Genomic DNA, 11,543 nt, shown 5'->3' with positions numbered 1-11,543 from the left:
AAATATCTCAAATTATTCATCTCTAATTGTCCATGGTTGATATTTTGGAATGATCTTTTTTAAAACAATTATTTTCAATAAAACTTTGGAAAATCGTCAACCAAAAATATAAAAACCGACTTTCCACAAAGTGGTAAGTACGGGTCGAATCCTCAGGGAACAAGAATTAATCACAATATTTCTAGAAAATTTAATTTATTAATGACAAATGTCAATCTACAATTATAAAGTTAATACAACTACAATTAATCACTAAAATGAAAATAAACAAGCACTCAGTCTTCTGCTGCACACCAAGGGTATTTCCGTCTTTTTGCCAATTAGAGAATCTTCGCACTTGGACAATAACCGTGGAAACTAAATATGCTTTTCACCTAAAAATACAGAAAAATACAAAGTTAGTATTCTATTCTAACAATGCAAACAATAACTAAAATTAGTTCTAATTTTATAAAAATAATAAAACAAATGCTACTTATCAAACAAAATTAAATAAAATACTAAATTAATTCTAAAATTAACCAAATTAATTCTACTAATGTTGTATGATGATTATGCAACTCCTCAAATGCAGAAACTACTGAAAACAAGTCTAAAATGCCAAAAATAAGAAAATTACGAAACTACCCCTAACTAGTGTAAAATAGCTTTCTGACAGGTTATCGGAAAACCACTGTTTGACAGGGCAAACGAGGTCCGATTTTCCCGAAATTTGTTCTATTCTGCAACTGACAGATTAAACAAACTGACAGTTTTACAGAATTGAAAAACAGTATCTAGAACTCCAGATATAAGCGTTTCAAATCTGGGAAAAATCAGGATATCGCAAGTCCTGTAATTTGAAATCCAGAAAAAACGGTTTTCGCAAAACGCTTAAAAATCAGACCAAATCAACTCCGAATGAGCTGAAATTTGGTCTGCAGTCAAATAACACGTCAATAAAGTGAATAGAAGAAATTTTTTTGGAAAACACAGAATTTTTGCACAGAAAATAATGCTAGTGCGACAGGGCAAAAATCTGGTTTTTATTTGAATGTACTATTCACTTTATGAATCTATTTTAACACTCTTAAAGACAAATCATACCTAATGCAATCTAAATGACAATGTATAACAGTGTATATGCAGATGACTATTACGAATACGCTAAATGCACGGCGAACAAAGCATGATAAGCAAATTATGACTATAACTACGTTAACTAACAATGTAAATGCAACTATGCTAAACAATAAAATGCAATCTAACTAAGAAGTTAACTAATATCTAACTATCATTCAAACCATCACAAAACACATTTCACACATACTAAACAAATACGATATACGTACACACACTTCTACACTAAAACTAAATTAGATAAATAAACTAATTAGTATAAAAATCAAAAGAAATAATACTAAATGAACTTACTTCACTAAAGAATAAAGGCTAGGGTTAGGGTTCACTCGGTTAACTCAACTAGGCTCGGTTTGAACTTGAGTAGGTTCAGATTGGATTAGGATGAACTCAGATTGGATTAGGTAGGCTCGGTTTTGACTAGGTTGAGAGAGATAGGCTCGAGATAAGGTTGACTCGACTCGGACTAATGTGGACTTGGTTTAGGTTTGGCCTAACTAATTGGGCTCGGTTTTGACTTAGGCTAGAGTTGGTTTAGACTAGGGTTTGCCTCACTTAACTTGGGTCAATTAAAATAGCAACCTCTTAATTAGCTACAATTAATCCAAAGTTCACGATTTTAAGGGAGAAGGTTGGGAAAATAAAGTAATAATGGTAATTGCTCAAACTTTGAAATAAATTGGATTCTCCAAAAACCGCCCCACTTAATGAGGGAGTTACTCTCCTTAATTGTATTTAAACTCTCACTTTGGAAAATGAAAAGTCCAACTTAGAAGAAAACCCCACGATTTTTGCTTTCCCAACTTGAGTAAAGAGCATTTATTCCTTTCTGAAAATCGTGGGACTTAATTTGGAATTTTAGTTTAATTTTCAAAAACACTTTCCAAGATCAAAGAGTAACTCCTACTTTAATGCACATCCAAAATTTATTTCCTCCTTAAATATCCCACACGATTTTTGGGGAATCCACTCTTTCCAAAAACTTTTTAAATGCAATTACCTTAATTACCTCCCCTCTCAAAATCGCCAACTCTAAATTAAGAATATACTACCAAAGAATTTAAGACTCACCTAGGTAATGAAAAGGCCTAATTGAAAAACACGATTTTCTAAACTTAAATGCTGCCCTAATTACCAAAACCTACTTAAATGACCACTAAAAACGGCTATGAGATAAAACCCTAATACATTGAACCTAGACACCTTCCTAATTCAACTAATGGCAATTAAGACTTTCTAAAAAAAATCAACCTAGAGCTCAATAGGAGCTCTAATGGCTGCCGCCCCACCTTGGGGAAGAAGAAGAACCACACGAAAATAAAAAAAAATAAAATTATAAATTAACAAAAAGCAATAAAACTAAATAACCACTATTTTGATAAAACTAACTTAGAAAATAATACAAAGGACTCCTAATTACACAAAGGCTAACAAGAACAGCACTATGCTGGAATTAAAAACATAAAAAAAAAAAAAAAAACTTGATTTTTGAAATTTTCTTCAATAGCCTCAAAACACAAAAACGAAAAATGATTAAAACAATTAGTTAAATCAATCCTAAAACAATGAAATGACTAACACAAGTTTATGCTACTGTTAACATACTAAACACACAGTAAACCACACGTCTTACCAACCTAAACACACTTTTAACGAAAATGAAAAGATCGGCTAGAATATCTCTAGCCGATTTTTTTTTTCTTTTTCAAAAATGAAAACAAACAAGACACAAGCACAACCCACGAATAAAATGAATTAAACTGAACTTTTATAAATGGATTATCAGCAAAACAACTCAATACACATGCTGAACATAAAAAAAATCAGAACAAAGAAAAAATATTTTTGTAAAAATCAAGAATCGGCTAGAATAAGTCTAGCCGATTTTTGGATTTTGCTTTTTAAATGAACACACAATCATAACTCACAACCAAACGTTTAAAATGAATCAAAAGGGAAAAATTTTATTGGATTTTCTGTAAAAACTTCACAATGAGACACGTTGAAAACAAAAACTCAAATCGGCTAGAAAAACTCTAGCCGATTTACACGTTTTGATTGAAAAACAATAAGAGTCAATAATCAAACATGAAAACAATAAAACAAAACCTATATCTAACGTGTTGGTCTATGCACGAATGTTACTCTAAGGTTGAACAAAAAATAAAAACAAGAAACACACCGAAAATAATAAAAGAAAAGCAACACTCACTTTCAGTTTTAGCTAAAAAAGAAGGAAGAAGAAGACCTACCTTTTGGAAGATCCGACGACCGGGGGGATGAAGAAGAGCGGACCGTGGCTGGAGATAGACGTCCTACACAGTTCGAGAATGCTGGACTTCACCAAAAAACGGCACCTTTGCAGCTGCTACACGTTGGAGATCCACCGACGATGGAATGTGAGCCGATTCTCGATCGGAGGGTGTAGAAAGCCGGATGGAGGTAGGGCCGGCTCACCTTGGTGGTGTGTTTCGCACTCCCGCCCAAGGTTAATGGTCTCCACCTCTGCTACACCTGCAAAAATACAGAAAAGTGGTGAAACGACAGCAAGGAACAAGAAAGAAATGAAAATAAACAAAAGAAAGATCGAAAATATGCTTGAAAATCAAGCATAGACCGGTCATCAATGGCCAACACGTGGGGGAGATGGAGAGGAATGAGTTGCTGGAGTAGATTCATTGCAAGGGGCGTCCAAACACAACCAAAGACGCCTAGGGTTCTTGAAAAAAAACTATTTATAGTTTTGACATTTTTCAGAAAGAGTGTTAAAAAATAAAATATTGCTAGGCGCCACTTTCTGGGGGGTTTTCAGAAAAACTTTTTGAAATGGATATGGATAGGCGTGTGGGTTGGATTTTGGGCTTTCTAAGAGTTGATCCAAGGTCCAATTAACCTAATTGGGTCGGATATGGATCCGATCCACCTCGAAATCCATGCCCAAACACTGAAATAGCCATAACTCTCTCATTTTAACTCCGATTTTTCTGAAATTCGAACCATAGCCCCTTACTATCAAAACACATCTAAACATGGGTTTAAAACCTTAAACTTGATACAAAATGCATGAAAAACTTGTTTACATGATGTGCATTTCATGCATCATCAAATACCCCATGCTTGAATGTTTGTTAGTCCCTTAACAAACCCTAATTATGATATGCAACGAAGACAAGAAATGTTAAGCATGAATGCATAATACTAACTCACTTTCGTAGGAATCACGGTTGCATTTAGCGTATGCAACAAGCCCTTTAAACCCCTAGCTTACACTAGTGGACGAGTAAGGTCTCGTGAGGGTTTGCAGAGATGCTACCCACAAACATCAATGAAATGCGAGGATGATCTTTCAAAAATATTAGGCTCTTAAGAATGCAGTTGGAACAAATATCTCATGTAATTGACATTCTCAAAACAAGTTTAAACATCTCATGCCGCCACAATAAAAATTCTTTTCCTTCACTTTTCTAATATTGTAGCTAGTTCATGATTTTTCTCGGAAAGTCAAGTATTCTCATGTTTTACTCATTTATTCTCACTTGTATATTTTCTGCACAGTAATACACATATATGCCTAAGCAATGAAAATTTTCTCATTTTGCATATTCTTTTTCTTTCATTTTCACTTTTTTTTCAACTTTAGATCTCTTGCGCATTCTTCTCATATGAGCACTATTTCGAATAGTCAGTTTTCGTGACCCGTGTAGCGAGCTTTGGGTCAGTGACTCCCAAGCCGGTCGGCCTTAGGGCACTAGATACAAAGTATCCCTCGGACTTAATTGCTCGAGTCACTAGACCTTCTATTCTAATAGTTTACGTATAGTCTGCCTCTCGTCATGTGCAATGTCTCTATCTCTTAGGCTTTCTATGCAGTCCATGTAACAAGTTTTCGAACCGGTGGCTCCCAAACCAGCTGGCTTTGGGGCACCAGGTGTAAAACACCCTTCAGATTCTACTTACTCGAACTACAAAGGCCACAGATATCGACTTAGACAAGAAAGTGATCTCCTTCGTTATCCTTTTCGTTAAGATACTCAAACACTTCATCTCGTGTCTGAGTTCCACTACTAGGATTCACGAAGACATCAACAACTAAACGTAACTCTATTCTTTTAAACTCATTTTTCAAACACATCTTTCCATTGCTTATTTCTTTCAGAAAACATACTGTGCATACTTATACTAAAGTAATTCAAAATTTTCTAACAATCAAATACTATCTTTTCTTTGAATTTTCTCATGAATAACTACTCTATTTGACTCAGTTCAGAAAAAAAAAATTTATGGGGCTTAAAAATTTATAAACTGTTAGATTATGCCAAAAATAATCATATATGCTACAACTTATTCTCAAATGCCTACTTAGATTACCAGTCATACAAAAAAATTTGAATTTTTTGTGTGCATGCATCTAAACCACCCCCCATGCTTGAATGACACTGTCCCTAGTGGCATACAAAATAAGTAAAAATGTAATGCACATGCACACTAAAAGACACTAACAACTATATGGGAGAAAGGATAGATACAACCTGATTTGCTCTGAGCTTCTGAAGTTGAATTTCATCTGATCTTTGAATTCTTTGAAAGCTCTTCCATGCACCTGGTAACTGATACACTACGTGTTAGATTCATCCTGCATACATCAAAACAAATGTTAGCACATATGAAATACTGAATAAAGAAAAACACTGAAATGAAAAACAAATTAATGTACATATGATACATCCCTCTGGTCGAATCCTCATGCCTTCGTGAGATGCACTATCTCACACTCACCATCCTGCAAGGCATCTGAAATGAAGGGCTTCAGTCTTTGCCCATTTACCTTGAATGTACCTTGGGTCATAGGATCGAATAATGTTACCGCTCCATGGGGAAATACTTCTTTCACAATGTACGGACCTGTCCATCTCGATCTTAACTTCCCTGGGAATAAATGTAAACGAGAATTATATAGCCACACTTTCTGATCTGGCTCAAACACTTTTCTAACAATATGCTTATCATGAAATGCTTTTGTGCGAGCTTTGTATAATTTGGCATTCTCATATGCATCATTCCTGAGTTCCTCTAATTCTGAAAGTTGTAGTGCTCTCTCTTTGCCAGCCTGGGTGAGGTCAAAATTCAATTTCTTGATAGCCGAGTACGCTCTATGCTCTAGCTCAACAGGAAGATGGCATGCTTTCCCGAATACAAGGCGATACGGGGACATGCCAATGGGAGTCTTAAATGCAGTTCTATATGCCCACAGTGCATCATCTAATCGCTGGGACCAATCCTTGCGGTCCGGACGAACTGTCTTTTCTAAAATTCGCTTAATCTCCCTATTGGACACTTCAACCTGTCCACTAGTCTGCGGATGATATGGAGTGGTGAATCTATGATTGACAGAATATCTTCTCAGAAGAGAAGCTATCTGTACATTCCTAAAATGCTTGCCACCATCGCTAATCATCGCACGTGGCACACCAAAGCGACTGAAAATGTTGTGCTTAATAAACTTAAGCACTACTCTGTGATCATTGGTCTTGGTTGCCACAGCCTCGACCCACTTAGACACATAATCAACCGCCACAAGGATGTATAAATTTCTGAATGAAGGCGGAAATGGTCCCATGAAATCAATGCCCCAAACATCAAAAATCTCGACTATCAAAATCGGAAGCAAGGGCATCATGTCCCTCTTGGACATGTTCCCAATCTGCTGGCATCGCAGGCATCGCCTACAGAACTCATGAGCATCCCTGTGGAGTGTGGGCCAATAAAATCCTGACTGCAAAACCTTTGCAGCCGTCTTCCTACTACTAAAATGCCCTCCACAGGCTAATGAATGGGAAAAATTCATAATGGACTGGTATTCCTCCTCCGGAACACATCTCCTAATGATCTGGTCTGCACAGTATTTGAACAACTTTGGTTCATCCCAATAATAGTGCCTTACCTGAGATAGGAATCTCTCATGCTCATTCTTGTTCCAATGCTCAGGTATCTGCCTCGAAACCAGATAGTTCACAATATCTGCAAACCAGGGTAACTGCGGTGTACTGACTGACATGATCTGCTCGTCAGGGAAAGAATCATTGATCGGCCTCTGATCCTGCGTGGTCTCCACGATCAGTCTGGAAAGATGGTCTGCTACTACGTTCTCGCTTCCCTTCTTATCTCGAATCTCGAGATCAAACTCCTGTAGTAGAAGAACCCAACGAATCAATCTCGGTTTGGTGTCTTTCTTATTCAACAAATATTTCAATGCAGAATGGTCAGAATAGACAACCACCTTCGAACCGAGTAAATAGGACCTAAATTTATCCAATGTGAAAACTACCGCAAGTAGTTCCTTCTCTGTCGTAGTATAATTCATCTGGGCATCAGACAGAGTTCTACTCGCATAGTAGATCACATAAGGCTTTCTATCAACGCATTGTCCTAAAATAGCCCCCATAGCATAATCAGATGTGTCGCACATAATCTCAAATGGGAGAGTCCAATCTGGAGGTCTCAAAATAGGTGCAGTAATCAAGGCCTCTTTGAGAATCTCAAAGGCCTTCATATAATCCTCACCAAAAACAAAGGGCTGGTCTTTCTCCAATAACGTGCAAAGCGGTCGGGAGATTTTGCTGAAATCTTTTATGAACCGCCTGTAAAAACCCGCATGCCCTAAAAATGATCGAATCTGCCTCACAGAGGTAGGTGGAGTCAAACGGGAAATGGATTCCACCTTCGCTCTGTCAACCTCAATACCACGCTTGGACACAATGTGTCCTAGCACAATCCCCTCCTGGACCATAAAATGGCTCTTTTCCCAACTCAGGACGAGTTTGGTCTCCGCACACCTACTCAGTACTCGAGTAAGTTTTTGGAGGCAATCTTCAAAAGAAGAGCCATACACTGAAAAGTCGTCCATAAAAACTTCCATCACATCATCAATCATGTCCGAGAAGATAGCAAGCATGCACCTCTGAAAAGTGGCCGGGGCATTACAGAGCCCAAACGGCATACGTCTAAACGCGAAGGTGCCATAAGGACATGTAAACGTGGTCTTCTCCTGGTCGTCAGGATGGACAGCTACCTGATTGTATCCTGAATATCCATCTAGAAAGCAGTAGTAGCTCTGCCCTGCGAGTCTCTCTAAGATCTGATCAATGAATGGCAATGGGAAATGATCTTTCCTAGTTGCCACATTCAGCTTCTTATAATCGATGCAGACTCGCCATCCTGTAGTGGTCCTCATCGGAATTCTCTCGCCCTTCTCGTTCTCAACCACAGTGAGTCCTGACTTCTTTGGCACAACCTGAATCGGACTGACCCACTGGCTATCAGAAATAGGGTAAATGATTCTGGCATCCAACCACTTCACCACCTCTTTCTTTACCACTTCCTTCATGTTGGGATTTAGCCTTCTCTGCATATCCCTAAATGGCTTGACTTCCTTATCACAATGGATCATATGCATGCAGAATGAAGGATCAATCCCTTTCAGATCAGCAACTCCCCAGCCAATCGCTGCCTTGTGCTCTCGAAGAATAGTCAGCAATCTCTGCTCCTGCTCCTCAGTGAGCAAGGACGAGATGATCACAGGCAGAGTCTCATCATCTCCGAGATAAGCATACTTGAGTGAATCTGGTAAGGGCTTCAGCTCAAGTTTCGGAGGTGACTCGATCGACGATTTGGCGGGGGTCTCCGCAAGTGGTGGAAGAGGCTCCCTGACAGCTCCCCAAGGTGGTCTCTCTGACGACACTCTAGACACATCTACACTATCTACACTACTATTCTTCTCTATATTGTACAGATCTAAAGAATCCTCAGTAATGTACAACTCAGGTTGCTCCTCCACTAACTCATGTGCAATGTCTACATGAAAGCAGTCCATGTCTCCTGCTGGTCCCATCGCGGCATTGAAAATATTCAGCTTGACCTTTCGATTGCCGAATGAGAGATCCATGGCTCCGGTCCTACAGTTGATGCACGCATTGGCAGTCGCCAAGAATGGTCTGCCTAAAATAATCGGAGTCTGGTGCTGGCTGTCTACTCCTTCCATATCAAGAATAATGAAATCAACTGGAAAATAAAAATCATCCACCTTAACTAGCACGTCTTCCAAGACACCTCTCGGTACCTTGACAGAACGATCTGCCAGTTGAAGCGTAATCGGAGTCGATCTCATCTCTCCTAGCCCGAAAGAATCAAAGAAATACCCAGGCAGAATGTTCACGCTTGCTCCAAGATCGAGCAATGCGCGTTCTATCCGGATGTTCCCTATAGTACAAGCAATGATAGGGGCTTCAGGGTCTTTGAGCTTTGGTGGTGTCTGATGCTGAAGTACTGAACTCACCTGCTCAGTCAGATGGACCCTGTTAGGAACTCTCTCTCTAGATTTACGCTTCTGCGTACATAGTTCCTTCAGGAATTTGGCATATGTCGGCCCCTGCTGAATCGCATCGAGCAAAGGTAGGTTGATCTGCACATGCTTGAAGATGTCAAGCATGTCCTGGATCTTCGCACCTTGCTTCCCTCTATATTCGGGAGACTCTAATGCTTTGGGATAGGGTGGTGGGGGAATATACTCTGCTGGCTCCTCCTCTTTGTGAGAAGGCTCACTCTTATCCTTCTTCTTCTCTGAGGATGAAGATAAAGATGATGATGAAGATGATGATGGGGATGGGGATGATGGCTGAGCCGACGTAGGTGAAACAATGGTTTCTGGCTCCTCTATCCTCTCTCTACTCTCTCGCTCTCTGCTCTCGACGTGATACTCACGTCCACTCCTCAAGGCCATAACTGATTTAACCTGCTGCTGTGTCTCAGTATGAAATAGGCCTCCAGTCATCTGGTCCTTGCCCTTCGGGTTCATGACAGCCTGACTCGGCAATGTACCGTCGGGTCTCCTACTAATAGCCTCAGCTAACTGTCCCATTTGCGATTCTAATTTCGCAATGGACTGCGTATGCGAGCTCAAAATCTGGCTACACTTCTCGAAGGCGTTCTGATTAGAGGCTTTCACCTCTTGGAATGCCTGGAGAAGTCTCTCCTCAAAAGATGTCTGCGGGGCAGATTCCTGCTGAATCGGGGGAGGAACTGAAGAAGAAGAAGACTGAGAATAGTTTGGTCTTTGAAATGACTGAGTAAAAGATGGTTGCCGAACTGGCTGAGAGGATGTAGGCATCTGCATGGAAGACTGTGGATTCTTCCATGAAAAATTGGGATGGTTACGCCAACCCGGATTATATGTCGATGAAAATGGGTTATTCGGCGGTCTGACATAACCCTGAGCTGCCTGAACTTGTTCTTGAACAAATTCAGGGTACTGAGCTGCCGAAGGGCACTCAGTGATCTCGTGTGCCGGACTGGCACAAAGAGTACACACCTGCTGTGTAGTGGATGGTCCTGAGAGAAGCTGGTCTAGCTTCTGAGCAATCATGTCTACCTTGCACTGTAGTGCAGTAGATGGACCAATCTCAAGAACACCAGCTTTCTTCTGAATGCTGGGTGTGGATCTATCCGAATGAGAGCTCGAAGCATGGTGGAGTGAATTCTCAGCTAATGTATCAAATAACCCCCATGCTTCGTCCTCGCTCTTCAGCATGAATGTCCCTCCACATGAAGAGTCGATCATCTGACGATTCTTGTCAGACAATCCATCATAGAAGCTCTGCACCAGTTGCCATTTCGGCACCTGATGATGGGGACAATTCCTGAGGAGATCCTTCATTCTCTCCCAAGTCTCATGAAAGCGCTCACCATCTAGCTCTGAAAAGCTAGTGATGGCTCTACGATATTGGTTCGTACGACCAATGGGAAAATATTTCCGAAGAAACTCCTGTTGCAATTGATCCCATGACTCTATTTCTACAGAATCTAAGGACTTTAGCCAATACTTGGCTTTGTCTTTCAATGAAAAGGGGAATAGAGTCAACCTTAAAGCATCATCATCGAAATTCTGTATCTTAACAGTAGAACAGATTTCGAGGAATTCATCTAAATGTCGGTAGGGATCCTCATGACTAAGGCCATAAAAGGATGGAAGCATCTGAATAATGTTGGCCTTAATCTCGTAATGCGGCGCTCCTACATCGGGTCTCCGAATGCAAGATGCCTGAACATAGTCTGTGGGAATGAAGTATTCCCGCAGAGGGCGTGAAAGCACTGGGGGTGGAGGTGGAGGATCCATGTCAGCCATTGTTGCCGAACTTCGATGAGAATGTAAAATTCTCTCTGGGTTGTCAACAAATGGGTGTAATGGGGTTCCTAGACCTCGCCGACCCTGCATACACTGGTACTAAGACCAGATGTAAGCAAACGACCTAAATCTAAAAATAAAAAAAATAAACTACACAGGTACTAAAATGTAAATAAACAAATAACAGTAACTAAAAACAAACAGATATGCTATCTAGCTATGTCAGAATTCTATACTAAATAAATGA

At 39.8% G+C, this 11,543-nt stretch overlaps 1 non-coding gene across 1 annotated transcript; it reads left to right on the top strand.

The window, feature by feature from the left end:
- The first annotated feature begins 10,790 nt into the window (after positions 1–10,790).
- Positions 10,791–10,893, top strand: LOC149828391 (small nucleolar RNA R71). Its single transcript, XR_016434528.1, has one exon. It is a non-coding gene; the product is annotated as a small nucleolar RNA R71 (small nucleolar RNA).
- Positions 10,894–11,543: the final 650 nt, after the last annotated feature.

Source organism: Nuphar pumila, chromosome 9, assembly GCF_984573655.1.
Source record: "Nuphar pumila chromosome 9, dmNupPumi1.hap1.1, whole genome shotgun sequence".
NCBI classification, from domain to species: domain Eukaryota; kingdom Viridiplantae; phylum Streptophyta; class Magnoliopsida; order Nymphaeales; family Nymphaeaceae; genus Nuphar; species Nuphar pumila.
This window is presented reverse-complemented; position numbering and strand designations above follow the sequence as displayed.